This window comes from Athalia rosae, chromosome 2 (assembly GCF_917208135.1).
Source record: "Athalia rosae chromosome 2, iyAthRosa1.1, whole genome shotgun sequence".
Classification (NCBI taxonomy): Eukaryota; Metazoa; Arthropoda; class Insecta; order Hymenoptera; family Athaliidae; genus Athalia; species Athalia rosae.
In genome coordinates this window covers 9,619,532-9,636,753 of record NC_064027.1, presented here as the reverse complement: position 1 = coordinate 9,636,753, position 17,222 = coordinate 9,619,532, and the positions used below count along the sequence as shown (strand labels likewise).

Genomic DNA, 17,222 nt, shown 5'->3' with positions numbered 1-17,222 from the left:
ACGGACTGATCAGTTTAGAATAAAGGGCTCAGCTATTGGGCACACACGCCAATATTCCATCTTCAAATACCTACTTTCCAGTAAAATCTACCTGCATTCTAGTATTATCTTGCATGACTCTCATTCCAATCTGCATCGTCGGAGAGGAAAGCTGGAATTGTCTGTACCGGTAAGACTTGAGCACGATATTTCATTCAGATCCGTAAGAGGGGGACAGAGTTTCGAGTTTCTCGTTGTGAAAATCCTAGAAATGTTGAAACTTGTTTCCATTTTCCATTAAGAAGTTGTTATTGTTGCATTTAAGTTACAACAATGAAATTTTTCATCGTTTAGCAGGCGATGTCCGCTACGGCTGAATGAAAAATACTCTTCTGTCTGCGACACGACGTACCATTAGATTACAAGTTACGATTCGTCGCTTTGTGCAGAAATAATTAGAACATTGGAAACGAAAATCCTAGGGAGGATGTGCAATGATCTCAGTGAATTTTTCAACTGAATACAAAAGACTGTTATGAACAAACAAATCTACTAGGCATGTAGTGCAGTTTAAACGCAGTGGATTATACGTGACGATGAACGATGACGTAGCCAGTCATTGGCAGGATCTAATTGTAAATCGGCATCGGTATAGCTGACCGGGTTTTCGCAAGGTTCGAAGCTCATCCGCGCTCAAATTACTGATTCTTCGCGTCAGGTAAACATACCACAGTTATAACCAGGTTGCGCAGCAATAATCTGCGCAATGGTACCACAGACGCGAGAATTCTGATTGGTCGAATCTGGCAGGGTATTCTGTGTAGACGCAGAGGGTTTGTTCAGTAAAATCAGTCGGTCGCTGTCTTTTGTGTAGCATCGTCACACCAGCTCATGGAGGTGGAGCCCTGACTCTTAAATTAGCCGAAAATGTTAACTTTGCTCCGTGGATTTGTACAGACCGTGGCAGCTTGGTAGTTCATACGTTAGACAGTCGATCGTAGAGATAATCTGATGGGAATGAGGACACTGTTATAGTTCATTGGTAAGAGGATAGCTGAGTGACTCTTGAAAGGTGGATTCGCACATCCTGTCGATGATAGTGATAATAATTTTGTAACAAGTAGAATTTTTCGAGTATTATTTTACGATTATTTTTGTATCATGTGGTGTAAATTATCGTAGATCATCTTTTTATTGTGGTGTTTAATATTCGACGACTATAAATCTCTCATTTCACTGGGTCTTAGTTCAATAATATGGATTAGGCTTACCTGGTTAACCTAAGGAGTTATTGGATAAGGTAATTACAAAACATTTTATCCATAAAAGCCGTTCTATTGTGCTTCTTTCATACCCAAGTCCCTTACGATCCACACCTACATCTTTTGCATGATCTTTATCAATTTATCTTTCAATGCGGTCCAGGCCAAGTCTTATGTCGTTGGGGTTCGAGTTAACAAACTGCTGATACCGGTTCCATAGCGAACAATTTTAATGCCTTCATTCTGTTCAGATGCCTCACTTCCGGCTCATATGTAGATGTATACGAACAGACGTTAAAGGTCTACCTAACGGCTCTGAGTTTTTTCAAGCTGCGATCGTTGTATCTTCAATATACCAAATGTTTTTGGATCTTCTCAAATGCGTAGTTAACACTCATCATCTTTGTTTGCGATGTCGGATTGATTTCTGAACAGTTGATTGGTTTTGGTGGCGATGTTTTTTTTTCCCAGTGGGAACGAAGCGGAGGAATCATGTCGGAAATTAGTTTATCAATATGTAGAACTTAGTCGAGCATGACGTGGTTTGGCATTCTGTTAGTGTCAATGTTGTACGCTCTTGTCACAAGAAATCCTGATTACCAAGCGCTGAGAACCCTGCGCGATGCTTCCACGTGTATAAGAAGTTGGGAGATATACATCATAGTTACAGTTGTTGATGAATGTTTTGGCACCTGTGTGTCAGTATCGATTATACGTGCAAAATTTTCTCCGCATGAAAATGATCCAAACTTAATAAGTTTAATGGAACTCAAGATCATTTAGAAGAGAACTTATCCAAAGTGATTTGAACGCAGTGAATAGTTGATATTGAAATACCTGATATGCCCATTCTGAGCACGTGCAACGTATCCAACGAGCACGAATGACGAGTGACGATAGTTTTTGATATTCGAAATTATAGCGGATCATGAATTCATGACACTGGATATGAAATCGAACGTGAGGAGAAAGTACTTCCCCAGACGGGTGGGATGAAGAACTAAAAATGGAACTATGTCAATCATAATCGCTCAAATGCTTTCTGTACCAGTCCATTGCAACTCTATGTGTCGTACTCTGTACCTACCAACACTTAGCGGATTTTCATGTGATTTTTAGATCTGCAACACTTACGGGTTCAAAATGGCGGATGCTTACGCTTTGAAATTCGCGTAATTCTCAAAAACTTCGGTAGAATGTTCAATGTGATTGATTGGTGCTATTCAATGAATACACTCTCCAGAACGTTTCCTCAATTTTCGGTTTCCGGGTGTTGTTTCATTTGAAACGGCTGCTAAATCCCTTGTATTCTTAGTTCGGCTCAATCGTCAGACAGGGTTAATATGACCTCTGGCCAGTATTGCGAGTGCAGAGCAGAAAATCTGACTTCCGAAAGATCTCCGATCATAACGAGTTTATCGAGGAGTTACTGTTCATATTGAACAGGACGTTACACGTGCGGTGGTCAACAAAACGACTGAAGACTCCGCAGGGCATCCAATTTTTCGAATTCAATTATATCCAACGTTGTACCTGACCAGAATGTACCGCAGGTTGAATACAATCTTGTGCCCAGACGATAAAGTGATTCAGGTAATCCTTACAGCGTCCAGTCGCAAGAATATCTGGTCATATTTATGGTCTGGTTTCCCTTCAGTCTTGATGTACCAATCGTCGTACCGTCGAGAGTACAATTGTTGAAATACAATCGAATCGGATATAAAAATTCGAAGTTCGTAACATTGAACGATTGGATGTGGATGATGATTGAACCATTCCAAATAATTCGTGTACGTATGTCATTTGGAAATATAAAACTCCCGATTACATCTGTGCGTCACTGTACGTACATGAATTTTCGGAGCACGATGAGTGGGTTTGAAGCTCTGTGTAGGAGCGACATTTTCATACGTTGCGAATTGTTTAACGAGAGTTACTCGATCAGCTCGATAATTCTCACCTTTGCAAAGCGATTGCCGTTTCCTCGTCTTAATTGGTTCGGCTCTCAAAGTTGCCGCCGGCTATGGCCTGCCGCTACACAACTAGGTGTAGTAAGGCCACCACCATTCGTCGACTGAACGATAAAACCACGTGCCCTCTCTCCGTACGATTTGGTTACAATCACGTGCCTTTGACACACGATATCTCCTCGATATACAAATAGAGGCAGATATATATCGCTCTCAATTGATCATCTTGAAAGCTCGCCCAGAATTAGGTGTTCGAGTACGATCGCGTCAATTGATTATAACAGACGCAATAACGAGTGATGTATTCTTTGGCCTCATTAATTTTTCATGTTTCACCATGGAAGTGCCAGAACACATTGTTCGATATTATTGACGTACCTACATCATCCATCTGCGCCGATAGCAGATGTGAAACATTCAGAGTATATTGTTTTGCGATCGGTCGAATATTGTTTTATAAAACGACGTACGTTCGGTTTGCTCCGATATGAAATCTCTGTAATATTCATTTCATTCCGCAACTGCCAGTGTGTCGTCAAATCGGATATATACGTGTTACCTATGCACTGCAGCGTTCGTGCAATATGCATCGAGGATATATGTATACAGGCGTACCAATATACCGCTTGTATACTCTATGCCTCACTCCCTCGTCTGACCCAACTTCTCACGTAGTACGCGTGCATCGTGGGAAGACCTTGCGAAAAGGGACCTCGTCCCATGGTGTGCATACACCGTTGGTCTGCCGCACATATAACGTTGTACTGCCCCACGGACTGCAGCCGAGTCAACTGTACATATACCAAAGTCAAGTCATGAGTCATATAGAAATCCACCGAGTACCTACCACCAGGTTCAAGTTTGTTCTACCGGGTGGTCGTTTTCAAACATTCGCTTTGAGTCCTCTAACAATTTTTGCTGCAGGAAAATTCATAGCGTTTACACGAAAGTTTCTTCCCTGCGATGAAAACGAAGGTGACCCCCGGTTATTCGGGTGTCACAGAGAAGCATCCAAGCCAAGTTCGAGTGCGTGGATCAGCACGATTGGTGATCAATCGCGGTGACCTTCCCGATCGTTGCGCAGGTTAATCACTCCAGCGAAGTTGTACGGCGTACACCGTACATACGTGACCTCGAGACGAGGAAGACAGACGTTAATTCTATCATCGGAAACGCCGCGCGTGACTTCCAACACGATGGATGCCAATAATACCCACATGCATGTCCGAACCGTATCTATGCCGGTGCGAAAATTGGTGTAGGATAAAAACAGCGTTTTCCCAATAATCATGCGATCAGGCAGAACGTAGTTTGCACTAATCATATTCAGCATCGCATTACCCAATGATCTTGAAGCATTGTTCTACCGCGTAGGCAAAAAGCTTTTCATTAGATGATAACATCAATGGTACGTAACTGCCAGCCCCTTTTATCGAACCTCTATTGCTGTACAATGCGATATAGGAACGATAACAATCGACTATAGTGTTGACCGTAGTACGATCTGCATATATTGCATTTATTACGATACGCGATGAATCGATAAATCAATCTTCATTCTAAACTACTTCGCCAGATGGTATGACATAGATGAACTTAGGGTTGATGTAGGCTATGAATAACGCGAAAAGGACTTTAGATGACTGGGATGGTGTAGCAGTTTCGTGTCCGTGGTAGCGCCGCCGACGATTTGTCGTCATGCGATCTCATCCTTGAATGAGACCGATCCCGAGTAGTATCCTGTAGCGATATGGCTAAGAATCACCGATATTTTCTTCACGCGGTTCTTAACCACCGTAGATCGGAATCATTAAATCCGAGAGATCTACAATTTGACTTCAACACTTGAAGGTTTCACCAAATACCGAATTTTTTGACGATGTACGTTTCACGTGGACCGAGCCATATGTACTGTAGTAAAAACCATTTTACCCTATATTACTACCAGTTGCTGTACAGAAGTACATCCGTTTTGTATACAGGTATACAGAAGCAAATGAACCCTAGACATTGTACTGATATAAGCCCCCTATTTAATGACCCCGGAGGTAGAGCATTATCAAAATTAATTCGACGAATGTCAGCTACAGAAATTAGGTTAATGAAAAATTCAGTTTGTACCTTTTATTAGCCTTCAGTTCGTTGTACAACTTAGACGTATGCTGTAGTTTCATTACTCCGTTTTTTTGTCGTAATCTGTTGATAACTGCATTTGCCAAGTGACTGCGGGAATAATTCTATCGCACGTTAGACAGATCACGCAAGTTTGTACGAATGAATCGCTGATACGTTCACGATTCGTTTGAAATTTTTCCTTTTCAAAATTCTCCTCAACGTAGATTTGCAGCGCTGCCTTTCACGTTCCATGAGACGAGAGTCTAGAGTGCAGAGAGTTATAAGACGTGCTCTTGTTTATCGCGTCAAGTGTTTCTTATACGGTTATTGTTAGATGAATGAGACTAATTGTAAGTGTCGAACCTGTTTACGTACGTACACATTAATGTTCCATGCGCGCTAACGTATGCTACGCGTTTCGTTTCTCCCACGTACGTAAGGTATAACTGCAGTTCTACGTTTTTTTTTTTGTAATTTTCGGACACTCCAAATCGGGCAAACATCGGACTGTGTACCAGTTGTGCGAATTATTTCGCATGGTTGAGAGTCCCTGATGATAAAACGTGTGCCCCCTCGTACTTACGCGTACACACAGACGGAATCACCGCTACATCCCTCTGCATGTATCAAGTTCCATGAGTCGTGCGATTAAACCGGTTGCCGGTCGTTGGAACGTCGCTGTTTCCGAGACTATCTTCGACACGTTGGAAAGGTCCAGGAACGTACTTATCTATCGGAATTAGGTACGTTTTTCACAAAGTTTTTCCCCTCGCTGCCGGTATAATTTGACTATTTTTCAATTACGGTTATCGGAATTTGGAAAGCAACGTCATTTTTCGTTTCATATTTATCCGAATCGTCTCTTTTTTCTAGTATTCACAGCACTCGTGCACATTGTTGGAAATGAATTTGGTAACTGCAACGAAGGATTTCGACCAAACATCGCAAGAACCGATCTGCTAGATAGTATTTATTGTCGCAGCGCTGTCTACGGACACTAGGCAAGAACTAATTTGTTACCTCGTTGAATTGAAATATGGAGACCACATATTTGTCTGACCTACCCGCCGAGGTCCTTCTATCTACCTTCTGCATGGTCATAGATTCGAATGTTGAGACCCGAACGACGAGACCGAGGTCGATAAAATTATGAGATCTCATCTCGCCGACCACTGATTACATTGAATTGATTCTTTCTGATTCTCATTCAAAATTGTGTGTGGGCGAAAGTGCATCCAAATTTTCGGAAATACTAATAATTTAGGAAATACTTAAGCGCTTTTCAGCTAATTTCCTAATCTTTCTAATTGCTTTCTTCACCTTCCGCTTTCTGTCTTATTATCCATGTCTTGTCTCGTCGATTTGGTAAGCTCGCAATATCGTTGAAACGCCTATCGTGTTTATCATATTTTATCTTATACATGTGTACATACGTAAACTCTTGCGAGATATTTGATCGTCTGGAAGATTCAGTGAGACGCAACATTGTAACTTATTGTTTATGATAGGAATTTGACGAGGTGCGATTGACGCTAGTTAGGCCGGCGCGAATGTTATTTTGTTAGCAATCATCGGACCGTTTCGTCTATCAAAATATGCGCAACTACTCTCTTTTATTAATCCTTCAATTTTTATTAATTCAACTTTACGAGTGTTTTCGTTTTCTTCACGCTCTAAAAACAACTTCGGAATTTTATCGCAATTAACTTCGAAGTCACTTTAAATATCTCTAAAGCAACACGTACGTTTCGTTCCTTTCGTTTCCCCCGTCTATCAAAGATCTAATACAATCCGTCGTCGAAAAAAAAAAACTCGTCATTTTAAGTTTCGCTAATATTTATCCCGACCATGCAGGCGGCAAAATTTGTCCTTGTCGATCATTTTCTTCTCCATTTCCATTATTGATGAAGAATAAATTTTCTTTCACTTTCTTAACTAAAATCGGGATACGCGTACGTCGATTGTTCGGTTTCCGGCCGATTATCAATCAATTATGCGTTTAAAAAACACGAGAGGCAAATCATTCGTTTCAGCTGTGTTTACCAACGGAATTACTGTAGTTGTTCGAAAATGTGCTCGTATTATCTATTTCCCCGATATAACACGAGGGCAATAATTACCTCTTCATATATTGTATTATATCGCGCGTCATGCGTATGTTATAGACCACGCGCGAGTGCCACACGCTCTGACGCCCGTTTCTATCCTACTTCTCGTTATAACGCTATAATTTAGCAACGACTATAACTAACGATAAGTGAAGGTGCAGTAAAGAAGCACTAATAGCGAGACTTCCTGTTTTGAAATTTGCGCGACGAGTGTCGAAATCTCGGGAGAATCAATCGATTGTGAGATAAATTTTCACGAGTCCATATAGGCTCGTCGTAACCGCGAAACACATTTCTTTTCGCGTCAGTTTTTACACACTATAAGTTTTATAACCAAATTCCTGTTCTCATTCGTTTAATTGGTGCGTGTGTTATAAGTACCATATACATAACAATAGATAAATTATGCGAACGATGCCTGAATTACATAATTCAAACGCTGATTATTATTTGAGAGAATTATACATGGAAATATGTTCGAATTTTACCTATTAGATTTATTTCTCGATAGCTCCGCTTTAAAATCAAGTCAGTATAGCTCTATGGTTTTTCAAATGAACATTCATAATTCTTCGAGAACGCTAGTTCAGGTTTTATGAAGCCGGACTAACGAACTGAAATACATATAGTGAGTATGCAGACAACCCGCATCTAAGTTTCACTCATATTCCTTTTACGTAACTCCGCGATGCGCGTAAAATCGGCTCAATCGCTATGTAGTTCGCAACTGTATGTTACCTAAAATACCTACCACGTACTGATTTGCATGAGAAATTAGTAGGGATAGGCGGTGAAAGAGTTTTCGATCTTCGCTCGTGCCTCGATATTACAATGTATAGCTTTTTCACACAATTGTTACTTATTTTATTCTCTTTACCGTCCTACCCACAACCTCATACACTTTGAACGTTCCAGTTTCTCAGATTCTCGAGGCAGTAGTCACTCGTAATCCTACCACTTATTTTTTGGGAAGATCGTCCATTGTCTTCGACGAATTACACAACACCACGAAATAATCTAGCATAAAATTTTAGTTTCGTATGATGTAATCTTCGGATGTCAACGAGCCCCGCACCCGTGCGTACGACTACTTCCGAATTTATTTCAAAACACTCCCACGTTATTTCTCCTTTCAGAGATGTAATTTGGTTTGAAATCCGAATGCCTACGTGATTGATCGACGTTATTTTGGCGCCACTTGTTAGAGAAGCATTCAAAATATCTGAAGAAATTCAAGAAGGTTTCTGGAAGATTTTTGAAAACGATCCCGTTAGAAGATTTTGAAAATATTGAGAAACATGACGCTCAAATGCACCGAAGTACAAAGAAGCGATCTCTGGAATGGTTCAAGCAAAACGGATCTACGTGAGCTTCCGACGCCGTGAACAGAAAATGGCTCGTATTGCCGAATTTTCGGTAATCGTCATCGACGTTTCAGGATATTATAGACGTCAAACGGGCGACCCAGTCGCTACAGCGTCCCTGCATTCTCACATCTCCCCGCACCTCGCGTCGCTACAATGTAGTGAATTTCTTGTGTAAAACCACGGATGTCGGTGAAAAGTTGCACTTGGGCGCCAAGTTTTTTAATATTTTTGAAATTTTCCAACGGGATAATTCTGAGGAATCTCCCGGAAACCTCTTACTTATCTCTGAGGAACTTATATTTTGGTCGGTAAGCCGCATATCCGGGAAACCTGCGGACAGAACAGAGGAGATAAGAAAACGAGTTTATTATATCAGTATTTCAACACAGGTATATTTCTTGTTATATCTTTGATAAGTTGAACAGTTTATACCGTAATATCGTATGATGTTGAATTACTATAAGCTATACCGACTATTCGATATCGTGATTATAGAAATAACTTCTATCGTTCATGAGTTTGAGAGGGCGGTTGTTAAACCTGACTTCTAACCGATACGAGTCAATTGTCTTTCGTTTCATCTTTTCGTGGAATTGAAATGTTAGACACGCAGTTGATGTATAATCAATATTATAGACGAAAAATGGCATCCCGCGCACGTTTTATCTATGAATCGGACGATGTTCAAGGTATTCAGCTACGTAATTGTAAAAGTATGTACACATGTATATACTTTCGTAAAAAAAGATTATTGCATTATTGAACTCCGAATATTTTACGACCTTCCGTGAATGAGAATTTAATAACGTAACGCTGTTTCGCCTCATCTTTTATCTCATGTGTTACACGATGCAGATTTAAATTGTCCCGAAACCTTGAAATGAATTTCGTCTAGCGTTTACACTAGCTAGTAGTGTTGGAACGCGATACGTGAGATTTTCAATTCATGTCGTTATATCTCGAATTTGTACGTCACCGCGTCACTCCGTGCGTACACGCATATTTGAACATATGTTTAAGTAAACTGGTATGGTTTTTGATTGTTGTTTCAACGATAACAATGAAAAAATTTGTGCGACGTTGTTACCACAGTGGCTGGGATCTCTCATGGTTCGTTTTCATCCGCGTCCTATCACATATTGTGGTTACACGCGTCCATTGCAAACCTTGTTTTATCGTGATAAGAACATTGCGAATTGAGGAAAATTCTCCCCTGCAGTTGAACGAAATTATTCTAGAAAATGTCGCAAATCGCATGTTCGTACTCGTTTGGAAGAAAAATTTGTTACTTGACAGAGGCGCAGGTCCAATCACAAGGGGAGAATATAATTCGCACGGATTTGGCGGTCGAAAGCGGCGCGATGATTAGTATTGTATCATATTTTATGACACACATATTTAATGATGACAAAAATTAACATCACGATTTTTTCAGCTGTGAATTGGAGTTACAATGTTATTTTACCGCGTCCCTATGTTTTCATAGCATTGCTTTACGAGATGGAAAATATGTAGAATATACGACACGAGGCGCGCATTGTTTGGATTGATAAAACATGATTCGCCAATAAAGCTGTGTATGAACAACGTAGATATGTTCTGTATCAATATACATGAACATACAGATACAGAAGTACATAGCCGCGTATATCGTGTACGTTACATTAGACGGTGCTCATTGCTCGATGATTTGATGAGAATTTAAATGGAGCGCTGTAATTTACACGAAAAAATTATACCTCTACACAGCGTTATGTCAAATCGACAAAAACGAGCAACGAAAAAATAGATGATCTGTAGCAAACATTAACAGGTGTAGGTAGTACTTGTACTCATTTGATGCACAATAAATGCCTCTGCTTGACGAATAAGGGGACGTGATTTACAAAGCCGCAGCGGTGTGGATTTCACGACTTATGGTACAAAGCCAATACGATCGATTAAGGCAATTGTGTTTTAATCGGCTCGATGATCGCAGTGAATCATTCGGTGCAGCAGTTCGAAAGCAAGAATAATATAACCTGTTTAACACACGATTAGAGAACCAGTCGAGTTCTGAGTAATGCGAGTTTTCTTCCCCGTTGTCACGTTCGTATTTATACTGTACCTCGCAAGATTTTTTTACTCAAATACGTGCGGAGTTTTTCTCTTTTTCGCGTTCGTTTGCTATCGTTCGATCGATAGCATTACGCTATCGTCAGTTTATATCCCTCGCGACCGATTTTTATCGGCAAATCGATACGATGTTCTCTTCCAAATGATGATTGATAGTATTTTTTAATTTTCGTAAACTCATGAAACGACGCTATACCTACATTAGGTGATAAATGTAGTTTGTCGAATGACGCAGAAACTAAATGAATAACAAGTAGGTATATCACTCATAATTGGGAGAAATCGGATTTCCTTTCGTAGTATCTTCGATTGGAAGACGGTGTAAGTTTCACAGGGAAATGTCGCCGTTCATGCCGGATCTATTCAACGGTCTTAGAAACTATTTCGAAAGGAGACGATACTAACTACTGAAATTGGCCATTCGATAACTGCGGGAAAATCGTGGAATCTGCAGTCGGAAATCAATTGAATGTCGTTGCATACATTTATATTCATCGTACACCTATATGCGACTGATTTTGCTCACGATCGATGTGAAAAACTGGCGATATGATACCTCTATGTACCGTACCGTACATAACACTCTCATTCAATGTCGTATTCATTGGCGACAATCTACCGCACGTTAGAATTGTCACGATAATATTTCAATACATACGGCATACTCGGTGTTGGTCTAATGGATTAAAAATTTATAATTTCAAGATCTCCGTTTTCATTCCACTCGCTAATTAATCCGCAATCACGGATATGCACTCGTTATTGATTCGTCAATTATATCATTTAAGATTCATCCGATAATTGACGTACAGACTACCGTATGCATTAACGATTCAATGTTAATGTGACTACGATTTTTTCTGTTTCAGAAATGAAAAGTAACAAAAAAATAAAAAACTAAGGAAAGAGAAACGGACCGAAACTCTATGGAATTTTTTTCAAAAAAAAAGGGGTAAGCTGCGTAATCTGAAAACTATCTGTATTTTATTTATATTATTAAGATATACGAAAATATCTCCCAAGAGTTAGTAGCCGACGGATTCCTTCATCACCACCGTCAGTTCTTTTATTTCCTCTATCGAGATGGTCGATTGAGTCGTCAAATGGCGGTGTGAAAAAATAAAAATCGGGGCTTCTTTTTTATATCGGGGAAACTGTGCTGGTCGGAGGTATGGATTGTCGCGGGGCTGCGTGACGAGAAAGTGAAATCAAGTAATTCAAGACACTCCCAATCCCTTGGCGCAGGGGACTCGATTTATGATAATAATTTTAGCAACACGCGATATCTGGATTCGACAACGGCACGGGTGGCAGGGTCATTACAATTTACGTGAGCTACAGTCGCTGCGGTAGAAGTAATTATTATTTTCTTTCCCACATCTATGTACTACGTTGTACCAACACTCTGATTCCATCTCGGTGTTGGTCGAAATGAAGGAACGTTGAAAAAAAGGAGCGCCACAACCCTGCGCGGTACGTGGCAAGGGCAAAAAATGGCATAGATTATGAAGTGAGCCAAAACTTATAACGTAGGTATGACTTGTAACGTGAAGTACAACCGCTTGTTGTTGGACGATGAATTTTTCATATTTCATGCGATCGTTGGAAGTCGAATATAAGTACCACGCACTTGCTATAGCATAAGTATATGTATGCACGTACATACGCATCAGGTAAATCGATCGGAGATTACGTAATTTTGACAGCTCCGCAAGACTCGCATGGAATTGTCGAAAATTCTATCGATCGACAAAATCCATATTTACATATTGTATGTATAATATAAATTTTTACGTGACTCGGTGATATGGGTGGTCCGCCGCTCATAATATATGTCATTCGGTTTTAAATATTCTTCAGAACTAGGCGGGCATACATACAAGAGTTCGCGGTTTCGTGAGGTGGTGATAATTTATTCAAAGAGAGTATTACGAGACTATAGAATGTCGTGAGACAACGTAGGTCTGCCAATTTTGTTGTACGAGGTCCGCGACGCACGAATACGATACGCCTTCGTGCCGATGAACGAATACGATGTGAATATTCCTCCCTGTATTTTGTCTGTATCGCGTCTGCGTTCGAAGAGCGTGGCACGGGCTTTGCTATTTATAAAAACGAAAGATATCTCCGCCAAGTCTCAATTCGTCGCAAAAGTCGCTGTGAAATTTTACGCTCTTCACGCTTTTACGGAAAACCTTTGTGGTTTTATATCTGGAAACAGAAAGGAAGGAACTCCACTCAAGCGTTATCAAAGTCTTCTCAATTGCTTGTTAAGACTGTGATTTATCTATATAAACACAATATAACACAGACACTAGCTCAACATATTGCGAAACTTTGACGCGACGCGGTATTAGACGGCCGACGAGTAATCATTTTATCACATCTCCTCCTGCCTTTGAGTCATCGTTTGATATTTTTATACTTCTATTGCAAGCTTATCTCGGTAGATATCTCCATTTTTTTATCAAAAACCGGTATAAAAATTTCACTTACTGATAAAGATGTAGTGGCCACGTGACACCGAGTTTTACGCGACGTCCTTCGCCACTGATTGTAGATCGGTCTCACTGACACAAGTTTTGCGTGGAAAAAAGACTTTCGGGCTGACAAACTTTAGGGATACGGTAACTTCGACTTCTGAATGAAATTCGTAAGCCTTTTATCATCCCCTTGAAAGGTCAATCTTATTCTTTTTTGAATCGAGATGAAATATCTGGGTAAATACTTTTGGGGGAAGCTCTCAGTTTTAAAATGAACTAATATGAAAAATTAGCGAGGAGACAGATTTTCGAGTGGAAATTTTGTCGGTGTGACGTTGAACCGTACAGCTGCAATGCAGATGGATGGGAAATAGGTAATAAAAGATTCGTGTTTTCAAGTGGTTTTCAGTCAAGAGATGCCAGAGACGTAAACAAAGGATATGGTCTGTTCAGGATCAAGTTTGGAAGTACATACAAGTAGAACATTACGGGCTCGGAAGAAACATGGGATAAAAATTATATTTCAACGAAAAGAAATACAATGAATGACGTTGAGTCTGTACATTACCAAGAACCTACTGCTATCAACAGCTTTTGTTTCAAGGTCGTCATTTTCTTTCATCTCAAGTCTGACGATTATACCGTTCGTTATACCAGCTAAACTAAACTAAATTCATCTACTTCAGCTACGTTATAAAGTAGACTCTCACGCGACGCTCTATTTTTAATGAATAGTCGAGTGTCAAACCCAAATCACTTGGTCTGAAAGTTTGAAATTCTGGATATTCAAGTCGATTCTTGAGAACAACTCATTACTCGCGCGTAACGTTCAATCGATCGAGAATTCTTGCCGATCAAATGTACCCTCGCATGTACCTATATCAAAATCGAATAAGGCGAAAGGGTGCTGCTGAAGTAACAGAATGTTAGATTTTACGTCGAGGGTATGAATGAAGAGATCATTGTTCTAATTTTTCACTAGTGGCACCCTCTAGTCTTCACCCAATTTCACCGTTTGAGTTGTTAATGTTTTCCCCGAAATACTAAAAATTCGGTCCAAAGTATGTTTTTTTATGTACGTTCTGTATTATTTGTGTGCTCGTATAATGCGTGTACTACTACTCGAGAATATGTAACGCAAATTACGGCAATTTTTTTTAACTCATCCCTGCTAATTGCAATTCAAGGCCAAAAAGTGAGGCCATATATTTGAATAGACTCTACATATTGACACAGAAGCTCCTTCCTCATTTATATTCAGAGTTATTAGACGCTGAAATTTCGAAATTTCACGTTATCGATCTTGATGTTCTAAATTTATCAGTTTCGAATGGTCTTTATAATACTTTGACCTCAGTCGTTCCTAGTCTTCGAATTATCAACGGTTGAGTGGGTTTTTTTGTTTATCGATCGACTAGGAAAGTCTCCGCACGATGAACTTTTCATCGACCCAAGTTGGAAAAATGTTCCCTTCTCCTCAGGCATGTCGTGCAATTATTAACATTTTTTCTTATCCGGGTTCATAAGCTATTCTCATGTATTTTAATCTCAGAAATCCGAATCTGAAAGTCAATTTGGCCTATTCATCGAATTGATCGAGTTATCGCCAATTTTTCGCTTTTTAGAGCCGAAAAATCGAGATATCTCGATGGGAAAAATTCGTAGCTCAATTTACTCAACGGATTCGTGTTCCTGAAGTTCAAATACGTAAGAAAAATGTCATACAATCGATTTCAAAAATACTTAATTTTTGGCCCGAAAATCAAAATGATCCAAAGGGGTACCTCTTGCATTTTTTTTTGGATTTCGGGGTCAAAAATCAACATTTTTTCCGTTCAGAAAAACCGGTGATCAAACAAACACAATGCATCTCAACGAAGAGAATCTGAAAGGTTACGCTCGGGCAATATCCGGTGCGGAATGCGACCAGGTGACAAAAAGGAAGAAATCGGGTTGTGGTCATATAGAATTATTGGTTTTCACTCAAAACTAAATTACTCGGCTAGGCGCCAGACACTGCAGTGCGTCACGTGATACGTTAAAATGCCAAGATCTCCGCTGAAATCACAAGATGAGGCTAGAAAGATCGGCGACTGACTGCAAAGGTATAAAGGCGCCAGGTTTGCCCTAATAACGGAACGGAAATGTCCTTCACCCGGCTCAGCTATATCGTACATATACATGTACCGCGTGTTCCAGCGTTCACACCGCGGTGTGTCTGGTTCACGCTATATCAGTGAGTCAAAATAAGGTCCGCGAATGAACTTGGCGCTACTGGCAAGGTGACGCATAATAGCAGGCAACTAGATACACTGTCGTGTAAACGCTAGGACACACGGTATACGTACAATATAGCGACAGTGTTGAACTCTGGAAGGTCGCGCGCGGTAGATGTAAATGCAGCTAAGGGAACTTACAATTACAATTCATCGAGGCGAAAATTTTGCAGTAACATAGCCACGACCTCCGCTCTCGTTTTTACGTAAATACATCCATACAGGTATCATAGATTTCCACTTCAACATGTACGTGCTTATACCTTGAGTAAATACGGCAAATCATTATCGAGACTATGAAGCATTCGTCACTCGCCGCTATGTAATATTGGTATACAAATCCTATCGAGGTCAGTTGATTACTTGTGTACACGTATAGACACGAACGCACTTTCGCCGAATGTATATTTGGTTCAATTGTACTAACAATATATTCGTAATGAAAAAATTAGCAATTGCCTGTATCGCGATCACTACTTATTTTTTTATTCGTCATGAAAGTGCAGAGAAAAAATTCTGCGTCAGAACTTCCGATTCGCCGGATGTTTCGGAACTCTGATCAGGTAAAATAGTCGTCAGATGTCATAATTGACCTCGATGTCCTTTTAGTTTTTAGGAACATCGGTCTGTACGTTCGTCAGTCTGAAGTAAAATTTATACCAGTCAGAGAAAGTGTTACAAATGTAAGTTCGGTGAGATCGGAAATCACTTGGGGCAAATTACTTTTCGCATGGCATAACGGAAACTGCTGAGATGAACGCGACGAAGCAAGTTTCCAGTGATTAGAAAATTCATCACCTGCCGAGATTTCGCGGTTATAGAATAACGTATATATACCTACCTAAGTGAGTAGTCTCGCTGCAAGAAAACTATCTTAAGCTTTTAGTACTACGACGACTAGCTCGGAACGACCTTCTACGAGTTAATAACTTCACCTAAATTTGATTTGGCGGATCCTATACTCCAAGAGAATCTCTTCCCTCGGGGAAAATCTCAATAACCCCAGGCGGCTGGTAAGGCTTCCCTCGCAGATTTGCAATTAGAAAACTTACGTCGAAGATTTTTATTTTAAATTCATTTCTCGCAGCGCACGTAATTTCACCAACGCTCCGTCAGCCTTTTTTCCTCTCTTTTTTTGTTCCATTCAATCCATAAAATGATCGATTTTGGTACACCAAGTTCCCTCTGCAGAAGAGCTTAACAAAAAATAAGTGCGTTCCAATCGATGAAAGCTCGCGTAAAGAAGCTCGTCGACGAGAGCGTGTCTCTATACGTCATCTCGCTTTTATTGCGCCGTTCATTTTCCGACATCACGAAACTATATGTATAGTATACAGGGATGCTGACGCCGCGGAAAAGTACGTTCCCACCTCTCTCCGAATGTCTGAATCAATTTTGAGTCCTCTGCGAACCTATTGTGCGTATACTTGTGACTGAAAATCCGCACTCTTACGACATCGTCGTACACCGCTTAGACTCTCGGTATAAGATTGGACAAAACCGTCTCAATTGTTTCAAAATCTCGAATTCCTCAAACAATCCGGACA

The 17,222-nt window shown here is 40.2% G+C and overlaps 1 protein-coding gene across 4 annotated transcripts in view; it reads left to right on the top strand.

Annotated features, from left to right (window-relative positions):
• Positions 1-742: 742 nt before the first annotated feature.
• Positions 743-17,222, top strand: part of LOC105684460 (beta-1,4-glucuronyltransferase 1) — a 38,902-nt gene continuing 22,422 nt past the window's right edge. The window contains exons 1-2 of one of the 4 annotated variants that reach the window (XM_048651210.1): positions 743-1,021; positions 11,786-11,868. The gene's annotated coding sequence lies outside the window, so the exon portion shown is untranslated. Of the gene's footprint in view, positions 1,280-11,785; positions 11,869-17,222 lie in introns of all 4 variants that reach the window. The other 3 variants (XM_048651208.1, XM_012397828.2, XM_012397810.2) reach the window with 3 other exon arrangements.